Source organism: Arvicanthis niloticus, chromosome 8 (genome assembly GCF_011762505.2).
Source record: "Arvicanthis niloticus isolate mArvNil1 chromosome 8, mArvNil1.pat.X, whole genome shotgun sequence".
Lineage (NCBI taxonomy): Eukaryota > Metazoa > Chordata > Mammalia > Rodentia > Muridae > Arvicanthis > Arvicanthis niloticus.
In genome coordinates this window covers 68,799,252-68,810,136 of record NC_047665.1, presented here as the reverse complement: position 1 = coordinate 68,810,136, position 10,885 = coordinate 68,799,252, and the positions used below count along the sequence as shown (strand labels likewise).

Sequence of the window (10,885 nt, the reverse complement as noted above, 5' to 3'; positions counted from 1 at the left end):
CATTTTTAATGGATCGTGAATTTTTAAAAAGCAAACTAGGAAATTAGTCATATACTCTTACCATCTTCTTGATAAAAATTGTCTACGAAACGTCCACTTTCCCTAAACTATCTTAAACATTTCAACCTGTGTTTGCAGTTGTAATATGAGATTTTAGTGAAATACAAGGGAAACAACTCATTTTGTGGAACTTACATGGGGAGGAAATACTACTTATTTTGCAGGTGGGTTACCAGGGTTTCTAAAATCTTGTCATTTGCATTAATCTCTTGTTGGTCTGACCTGGTTGAGATCTGACAGAACAGAAGGATTTCCAGAGGAGTCGGAAGCATCCTGACTGTGGGCTCCCCACATCTCCCTGATCTGAACTTTAGTGTGTACTTCAAGACTGGTCTTAAATGTGATCTTTGAGGGGGAGAAAAGTGCAAAAAAAAAAAAAAAATTGTTAAGGAAAAGAAAATCAGGAACCTTTTTATAAATCCTGTTAGGACCACTGAGTCCAGTTACCTGCTATAATGTGAATGGAATCATTATGGCTGGCTGAGCCATTGACATGGTTTCTTCATTCAGGATCCTGGCCAAAGGAATAGCATGTCAATGTGTAAAATTCTAGCCAAAGATAAGCCATTACAATGGAAATCGCAATGTGCAAAGTCTCATTGAAGCCAATGAAACTGAGTATAATATCCATACAACACTCTCATCTGCTTGCTCCAGGATTTAGTATGCAGCTCTGCACTGAAATGAGATTATGCATATAAAATGCCAATGTAGAATACACTGCCCAATAAAACATTAGAAGAGCAACTTACAGCCCATGGACATGGGCTTTACTTAAATTTGAACTTCATATACAAAATAAGCCACAGTCCCATCAGAACACTAAATCTACACCATGCCCTAGATCTGGTTTTTCATGCTTCTTTCTGCATGACTCCCCCACCCCCTCTCCTATCCAAACACAATTCTTTTAAGGGCACTCTTCAAATCATCTAGCAATTCCCAAAGGGAACCCAGGAGTCTCTTAAAGTGCCTTTCTAAATTAAAAGGTCCAAACAATGTAAGTGCATTTTTGACCAAATATATGTATATTTGTATGTGAATGGAATTATGTATACATATATGCCATATATACATATACATATTAGAAAGCATTTAGCATTTGGATTTGAGAACCTACGGTTTCATAAAATTAAAAAAAAAAAAAAAAAAAAAAAAAAAAAGACAAAAGACACCAAAGAGAAAAACGCCCCCACAGTGGATTACAAGGTTATGGGACAGGTCACTAGGAACGGGAAATAAAACTCAGTGTTAGGTTTGGTCTGTAAATTATGTACCTTTCAGGAAAGGGGGTTGAAGGTCTCTTCACTCAAGGGGTTTTTTTCCCATCCATTTTGCTATTAATTCTTAACTCTTGGTAGGCAGTTCTTTAATGAGGTTGTTTGTGGCAGGTTAATTTTCTCCAATCTACTAAGCTCCTCATTTTCCCTTAAGTGCGCTGCTGCCCGGAGCTTTCAAAATTGTCCATACTAGAAGAAAACAGAGTAAACATGCTGAAGTTGCCTGGGTGGGCTGCGAATTAAAGGCGTTATGTGGACAGATAAACAGAAGGCCTCGGACAGATGGGAGTGGGAGGGTAGGAGCCAGGCTGAGTTGAGGGCAAGAGGGAGAGAACTCGGTCTTAGGAGAGCGATGACCCTAGGAGTGTAATATATTAAATATTGCAGCGATCGATTTCAATAGCCCAAGTGGACACGGGAATAAAAATTCACCAACAAGCTGAAGTGATTAGGAATGCTTTGTTGCGAGGGAAAAATGTGATTTTCTTCAAATCCTTTTTGTTCAGGTTAGAAGAGGCCCAGACAATCCAAGTGTAAGCCCTGGACTCCCGGTTTGGGATATAACCCTAAAGGTTAGTCATATCTCAATGGTACTTCTGCATAGTGGATGGATGAGCTGTGTACCAAGGAGGATTAAACAGCAGCCACAATTATGGGCTGGTAACTCCCTGAGCTTTCCTCCCAAACCAGAGAAGAGGACATTTTGGAGAGCGCTCCCTGTGAGTTAGTCTTTGTTTCAGCTCTGGGGCAAAGCAGTGGCTTGTACAATTCTTCTTTCATTAAAATCGAGGGCGAAAAATACACAATACGGTTTGCAGAACATTGAACTGCCATACCAAGATGTGAAAACAGCATTTCCTGTTATGTAGGAGAAAATATTTTCAGTGTCATTCTAGGAAGAAAAGTATGAAATTGTCATACACATAGGCACAGATAGATACCTGCTACCACACACGATTTTATTATTGGTTTCCAAATTGAGTGGGACTCTTGCATTTAGACACTCCCTGAACTGTTCTCTCTCCAAGTCCAGGAATCTGCTTAGGGATTTGGGGTAGTCATTGTGGAGGCTGCTTGAAGCAGGGGGATTGTTTTCAGTCACAGACTAATGGGCAAAGCCTGGGCCTTACACACTGGGGACAGCAAGTCTGCTGCTAGGGACACATTGCTGGATGCCTGCAGGTAGCTGCAGCAGCTACTGCAGCTGCCTCCTCCTTCAGTGTAGATGGGGCTACAAATCTGGGAAAGAAACGCAGCCCTATACAAAGGATTTCTTTAATGAGGAAGAGTTCCTCAGATGGTGTGTTGGGGATGCTCTGGCTTCTCTTTCCCTGTAAGACGCTTTCTCTGTACATAGTTCTTTTTGTGATAACTGGGCATTGGAAATGACACACACACACACACACACACACACACACACACACCACCACCAGCAGCAGCAGCAGCAGCAGCAGCAGCAGCAGCAGCAGCAGCAGCAGCAGCAGCAGCAGCACTCCTTGATAACCCAGACACAGCCGTCTATTAGAAGGTCTGAGTCAAGCTGAATTTCTGAATTGAGAGAAAGCAAACCTCTCTGACACCCCTGCCCCACACCACACAAAAATTCTACATCATCAGTGATCTAGTCTTGTATTCATCACAATGATGACTAGCTCTCACTTGCAAACATGGCCTAAGAATCAGCTGCATTTCTGTGAGAGCATCTCCTCATGGAACAGACCGGACAGGAGAAGGAACCCTAAGCTTCCTCATTTCGTTCAATCTAATTCGGGCTGAACATGGTGGGTTAAGGCTGAGACTGGTTGTGTGACAGAGCACTTAGGTTCCTGCAGCTTGAATCTCCCAGGCTTTCTGTGGAGAGCAGAGTGGCTACAGGGGTGCTATTATGCCTATAAAGCTGTTTATCTCTCTTAAGCTACATGGCTCCTTCCTCTCTTCAGGTTGTGTTCCACCAGGTTCAGGTGTGAAATGTCACTCAGAGAAGTGACCTTGAGGAGGTAGTTACTGACTGGGACCAGCTATCTCTTCCTGTGGGGAAGACTGGATTGGGGGGAATTAGGGTAAGAAAGAGCTTGTGTCCTGTTGAATATGGGTTTGCCCATATTTCATTTTTGTACCCTGGTCCCTTTCTGTTTCATCTTCTCTTCTTCCACCCTCTTCCTCTCTATTTTGAATCATGTAAGAAGAATATGTACAAGACCAAGGCCCGCTGAAGCTGAAGCCAGGCCTGACTATATGCCTAGGCAGGTGGGAGAATTCTGAGATTTCTGGGGTTATGTGATTCTGGAGTAATCTGGAGAGAAGGGATCTCTTGGGGGAAGACACGTGGTGGGGGCCTTTTAGTCTCTGGTCACTGAGGTACACCTACTGAGTCCAGGGTCGAGACTCTGGAATGGACTCCCCAAAACCTGCCTGGTATAGGTACCTGTTGCTTGAAGTGTCTGAGGAGTCTTTGGGTCCCTAACCTATTGTAAATTTTGGACTTAGGTCAGCCTCTCCCTAGGGCTGCTGGATTCACCTGTCATTATAATCGCTGCCGAGAGAGTTCTTGACAAACCTCCACAATGTGCGTCTGCACAGGGGCGCTTAAGGTTCACTGATCTGTGTGTCGAACTTTGCAAAACTGCAAATAAGCGAGAAATTTTGTCTATTCTTGTGAAGGGAGATACAAGTTGGTACTTAACGTGGAAGCAGGAGAAGGGGGGTGGGCGGGTAGGGAGTCTAGCCAAAAGCCCCACTGTAATCTCCAGAACAATTTCATTTCCTCTGCAACACCCTGGCTACCCTGGCCCAGGCCTCAGAGAGGTCAAGGAGGAGATGGAATTGAAGGATGGGGTGGGGTGGGTGAGGGGCTAAGCCCTCAGCCAGGTCGCAGGTGAGAGCAGAGCTAGGTGGAGCGGAGGCAACTAGAAGGAAGGCCGAGGGACGGGGGAGGGGCAGAAGTCTTTGGCTTCTTCCAGAGGGGTTTTTTCCTCAGGAATTCGCACAGCCCGCCTCCGGGGCGGCTTGCTGGGCTCTCCCCCGCCCCTTCTGGTAGAGCCGGTCGCAGGGAGCTCGGGTTTCCTGCAAGCCCCTGGTGCCTCCAGGCCAGCGGCTTTCAGCTGCTCGGGAGAACAGGCCTTTCCCGCTTGCTGAGAAAGGGAAAAGCGCGTGCGGCGCGGGCCCGGCGTGCAGCGCGCGCCTCGGTGCCGGGAGAACCGGATCCTCCCAGAGATGCTCAACCGCCCTCCGCCAGCCACGTAGAGCTGGTCCTGCGGAGCCGGCTGTAGCCTGGGGTCCACGGTCGGACCACCAGCCTCCGAGACTTCCATGCCTGGCGCCGCTGATCGGAAGCCCGGGGTAGCAGGGACAAGCAGGCCGCAGGAAGCTTTCCCTCCGTCCTCCGAAGGGGAGCCTGGATTTTTTTTTTTTTTTTTAATCTTTTAAAGTGATCGATCACGACCCACCCGAGAGTGGCTCCACCTTCTGTCCCCACCTCTGCGGCCTTCACTTGTCACCTCAGCTCTAAGTGTGCGCGGAGGACGCGCGGGCCGTGTGTGTGGCAAAGGGTGCTGCAAGCGCCAGTAGCCGAGGCTGTCGCGTTTGCAAGAATTCCGATATGAGAACCCACACTTAGAGGGTTGTTGATTCCTGCTTCCTTGCCCATAACCCTGTAGGTGAAAATCACCATTGATCGCTTTTCCCCTGACATCTGTCCCTGCACGCCTGCCTCCCTGCAAGGAAGTGCTCGCAGGAGCCGGGCTCCATACCGGCTGCCTTCAGGGAACTGAGGATAAAGGCTCGAGTCCTCCATGAATTAAGTTGATTATTAATTTTGGCTGTTTGGAGCTGGTAACATTATAGATGCCTTCAGCTTTGGGAATTGTCTCGGGGCGGGGACGCAAGCACGAATGACCCAGAATTGTGACTGGGAAAAGCGAGTGAGTTCTGGGTAGAGGCTCCCTTAGTGGGCAGGAGAGAGAGCTTCCTAGTGAAGCTTAGCTCTTCCCAGTTCCCAAATAAATTCTTAGTTAACTACTGTAAACACATCAGTATTATTAGATAGGTGAAACAGAGGGTTGGATGTGGGGGCATGTCAACTGACCCCCACCCCGTGATACTTTCTTAGATGACAAATAAGTACGCTTACAACATGAAAATAGAAATGTAACATTCGACTGGACGAATTAATTTTTGACAGATTTACGGCATGATTTTCTTTCAGGAGGTATTCCTTGCTTTTTTTTTTTTCTCCCCTATCCACAGTGCGGTCCAAAGGCAGAAATATAAACAAGCTCTCTGCCTTACGGAAGCCCCTTAACAGTATCTCCCAAAGAAAGATCAAGACACTTTGTGAATTTTCCCCAGATAATGCCTCATATTCCGAATGACTGATCAGAGAACTCCGGTATTGTTCAATAAAATGAGAGGAAGGCGAGTGACGTGGGAGCCGAACAATGGCATTTCTGAATCAGTTTGCTTGATTGACATTTGGGAGCTTCATGACCGCAGGGAATAGGACTCATTACTGTGAATACACCAAAACATCAACCGAGATTAGAACTCTAGATCCTGTTTTAATCCCATTTCAGCCTAAATTATAGTGGGAAAATATAAGATCCAAGGGAAGAGAATTACGCCAGCATATATTGATCTAAAGTTTTAATTGTAGTAAAGGGGAAATTAAAGTGTGCAGCTGAAGTACTTTCCAATAGTTTCAGGACTAGTGCTGGTAATTAAGCAGGATGCTCGGACGACGTAGTAGGGTAGGTTCTAAGAATATTTATGTGGTATAAAATGCTTCATATTTGCTTGGGATGACGCGTGTTTGGAGGAAGGTATCGGAAGGTTTTCTTAACTTTGTACATATGAGAAAAAACACCATAGCCCTTTCCATTGGTTAAAAGACAGGGAGGGCCATTAGCAAATTCATGGTGAGAAATAACTAGACACTTTACTGCTAGAGTCTAAATATCCATTGTTATTTGAAAGACCTTATTACTTTGCAGAGAATTTTTATATTAATGCCAAAAGTTGTGCTAACACTAAATTTAGCCCGGGAAAGTGCAGTGGCTGTTACTCAGTTCATGTTGGAAAAGGAGGGATGTGTTTTGCAGTCTGTTTTAATAACAGAAAAGTGTGAGCTAATGCAGGTTGTGGGTTTGATCAGAGTCTGGTGTGTGGCAAACACTCTGTACAAAAATGTTGACTCTTTAATGGAATTCATCTTTAAATTGTAGAAACTTAAAATACTGAAAGCCTTAGGAATCACGTATTAAAGCTGAGACAGAGTTGAAAGACAAAGCAGTAGTAAGAAGATAGGCATATTCTTGTATTTTAGTAAATTACAGCAAAGGAAAATGTAATCGGACATGAAAATAGAGCAAATTTATTACAAATAATGGAACAGAAAGGGTTGCTACATGATATAGCTTCACAATCATTTTGAGGGGTGGGCTTTAATAAGAAGCCTCTGCTGCATGGGAGCTGGGAATTGTAAGAATTATTTTTTGCATCAAGAAGGGACTAAAATTAATTATTAGAAGCTCAGTAATCACCAAATAAACTCCGAGCTTTGAGGTTAAAAATAGACGACTATCTTCATGTTCAATTATACAGTATCAATTACTAATACAACCGTTGTTTCAGTGTCTCTGCACCACCAGATAGCATCTTCTATGGAGATACCTTGGTATTAATTAATGACTTCTTTATTCTCATTATTCACAAGGAAAAATAGGGGTCGTGTCACATTAAAATTAAGATTATCTTAGTTTATCTGGGCTCTTAAACAAAGATCATTCAAACTAATTATATTTTGAATTAACAGAGGTAAGGCAATTTATCGCTTAACTTTTTTTTTTGTCCAAAGACAAGAAAATAAAGATCAGAAATAAGCAGAGTTTCATTTTAAAGACAGAAAGAAGCAAACATGTCCTGACTTTTGCAGTATTTCCCTTGCTAAAGGGGGAATGAAGGAACTGTAAAAGACGTGACTTTGCAAAGTCAAGTCCTTTTTAAAAGACTTGGATCGAAATTCTTGCTATGCAACAAGGATTCAAGTTTGATTAATTTTCTGCAAGCGACGTGACAGCGGTGTTTTAAAAGATTAATTAAAATTGAAGTGATACGGAGCAGGAATCCAACCTGCAGAGGCGTCCCTGGCGCCTTTGGGGGGCGGGAGGAGGCTTTGCAAGCCAGTCCCAAGCCCTAACTACCGGCTTTCCCGAGCCTGGGACGCAATTCCCCGTCTCCTGGAGAGGAACGCGGAATTTGGCAGGGCGCCCGTCTGGCCGCCTGGCATACCGAGCTGGCCGCCAGCTCTCGGGGGTGGGGACGGGGTGTGTCCCCCGGAACCCGCTGCGGAGAGAAGTGCTAGCGCGCCTTTAGACCAGCCAGTGAGGACCTGGGTCAAGCCAAGAGGCGGGAGGGGGCTCCCGTAAACCTGGAGCTGACAGCCACAGGCCGAGCAGCTACTCCAGCGGCTGCACCTACATGGTGACACCCTGCTGGTACGGAACCCTCCCCCAACCCGGCCGAGCGCAAACGTGCTGGAGTACAAGCAGTGAGGATGGCCGTCTGCGGAGATTCGTGCACAGGGCCGAGGCTCAGGCACGCTAAGGCTCCTGGGCCTGGATGAGCAGTGCTGCTTGGTGACCTCGGACCCGGGACCCGTAGTAGCCCTTCACTGTGCAGTTGCCCTCCCCTCCCCCGCAGTTTCCCGCTCTAGCTCCCCTCCCCGACCCCACATCCTGATCCCTTGGCTTTACTCCGCAACGCCTTCAACCGAGTAAGAAATTAAGCCGAACACAATTGTAACTGTACTCAGGGAGGCACAATCGCCCAAGCCCTTGGGGTCACGCGCGGCAGAGGGACGACGCGGGTGGCGCCGCCGAGGGTGGGGTGGAGAGGGCGTTCGTTTGCAATCAGACTCCTGGGCGCGACATACAATGTCCCGTTCTCCCCTCTGGGGTTCTGGGGTCCTCACGAAGAGAGAGGCTGCGTCGGGACTTGCTGCCGAGACCGTGCGCCCAAGGTCTGAGGATGTCCTCTGAGACCTGCGGCGGGCGTTGTGAGTCCAGGCCCAAACGAGTCCCAGGGGCTTCTGAGCGCCTGGAAGTAGACGTGGTCTCTCTAACCCCTGGCGTCAATCTTTACCCTTCCTCTTCCTGGAGACCCGGGAGGCGGCGACATGGAAAGAGAGGCGGGAAAGCCCGCACGGAGCTGCCCAAGTCAGAGGCGGTGGGGCTCAGGGGATTCTAAGGGCGAGAACTGCGGATCGGGAGCCGGGCGACAATTCCTTCCCCTCCACGTGCAGCCGGGGGCACCTCCTCCCCGGGGAACCCACCCAGCCGCTCCCAACCTGGAGAACAAAGGGTCTGGGAAGCACGGTCGGGGTCGGAGAGCGGAGGTGGAGGGACGCAGGAAGGCAGGCGGTGGGGGCAGGGGAGGGCGCCTGCTTGCACTTCCTCTCTGGGCCGAATGACGGAAAGCTCCACGCAGCTAGCGCCTCGGTGAGGCTGTTTCTCAATCCTGAAGGGCTCGGGTACTTTACCTAGCGGCAGCACTCGCGCCCTTCCTCCCCTAGGGTCCCCACCCCCTCCGGGGACGAAAGCCTGGAAGCTGCAGAGCCCGCTGTGCCCTGGCGCGGGAGGAACCGCGAGGCAGCAGCGCCCCCTGCAGGTGCCAGGCGTCTGCGCAGCCGGGCACTACTCGACTCTTAAGGTGGAACCCGCCTGATTCTCTCCATCACCCTAGTGGCTGGGGGTGGAGGTGGTTAGTTCCCGCCTCACCCTCGTGCGCAAGGGTCTCCCAAGCGTAACGGGCCTGACGGTCCAGAACCCCGGAGTCTGTCCCTCACCGATCCTATTTTCTGGACCCTTGCCCCCACCATCTGCAGGACTTCTTCTGTGGATGCCTCACTATGGATCGACTAGTCACAGTGATAATTCCCAGCAGTATAAGAGAATGCCTAAATTCCGCTTCAAGGCGGAAAGGCCAGAAGGCGTTTCTATAACTGGAAAGGAAACTTTTACTTTTGTTTATTAAACGTAAGTGACGGTGAGCATGGGATGAGATTGGCCAATCTCGGAATCTTCTCACTCCCAGCAAACTCGTGGACAGGTGCACGCACTAGAGGACTGGACTGCGCGTCCAGCCTGTTTGGGATCCACGTCTTGCAGCTTCAGCGACCTCAGCTCGAAGTTATCATATACATTTTTTTTTTCTTTCTTGAACCGACTGACAAACATATGAGAACTCTTGGAAGTGTCCTCCACGAACTTCAGATTCTTGGAGAAAAACCTATGAATGAGCAAGTAGGGTTCCCCGCGGTCTCAGTCTATTTCCTCTTGGTCGGCGCCTTGGGAGCAGGGGGCTGCAGACGGTCCCTCGACTCCCGCACACCCATGACCCGGGAGCGGCGGAGAAGAGCCGGGACTGGAGCGCACAAGGGCCAGAAGGCCGGCTGCTGGCTTTGAGTGTGCTGATCATCCACACCGTGGGAACTCCCCTCCCCCTGGGCACTGGGCCTGAGATCCGCCCCGCGGGTGGGAGGCTGATAGTCCCTGGGGTGGGTGTTGGCGCCGGAGAAGCGGAGTCCACGCGCTAGGCAGCTGTGGGCAAAGCTCTCCTGGGCAGGTGCCTCCGGGTCAGACCCGCCCTGGGGGTTGCAAACCGCAAGCGAAAGTCGAGAAGGGCAGGAGCCTGCCCACTAATCCGTTTTACACTGTGAAAACCGCAGGCCTGTCGCCTAAGAGGCCACTTTTTAATTTGGAAGCACATGGAGGGGGAAAAAAACAAATTAACATGCGAGCACACTTCCTTTCCTTTTTTTTTTCCTTGTCGTGCCCCTCCTCCCCTCAACTTTTCAACGAAAAAGCTGTCCTTCTGGTAAAGAGGGAAATTGATCTGAGCTTTGGATTGCAGGGCAGACTTGGGCACGTAGGGAGCCGAGTGGGGATTCAGGCACATGCTGTATTCCTGACTGCCAGGTTCTTCCCTGGCTTCTCACCCGCGTGCCTCCTCTCTACGAGTCATCAGAGGCCACGTGCTTCAGGCAAGCCCCATCCGGTGTTTTTTTTCCGTTGTGACTGGAGGGCAGTGGGCAGCATTTGGGTGTCGGCATTCCTCTAGAGAGCGCCAGCTGGGTCGGTGGATCTACCCAAAGGGTAGGCGATTGGGTTGTCTACACACAAGCTCACCAGAAGAAACACTCATGGATGCTTCTCAAAGCTTTCCTTGGGGAAATTCACCAAAGCCTCTAGGTGCACCACGCAGCAAAACTCAGTTTACTGCGTGCAGACCTGAGGTGCTCAGACTCCTGGAAGAACAGGCAGAGGAAGGAAGAGAATAGGAAAGGGTCGATGGGGAACGCCGAGGGTCAAGTGGGCAAGTCCCAGGAGAGTTGTTTCCTTATTCCCACGTTCCTCTCTTAAGGGTCCTATTTAGGACCTCTCTCCCACCACCCAAATATGTGCTAGTGGCGATAGAAAGGGAAGGCAGACAAAAGAAAACCTAGAGAATGACCTTTATTTAAAAAGTAAAACTAAGATAAATTACTCGGT

General features: G+C 48.8%; 1 long non-coding RNA gene across 1 annotated transcript; it reads right to left on the bottom strand.

Moving 5' to 3' along the window:
• Positions 1–6,692: 6,692 nt before the first annotated feature.
• LOC143443372 (uncharacterized) lies at positions 6,693–8,957 on the bottom strand. Its single transcript, XR_013112308.1, has 2 exons — positions 8,683–8,957; positions 6,693–8,432 (listed from the first exon to the last, which is right to left on the bottom strand). It is a non-coding gene; the product is annotated as an uncharacterized LOC143443372 (long non-coding RNA).
• Between the last annotated feature and the right edge of the window lie 1,928 nt (positions 8,958–10,885).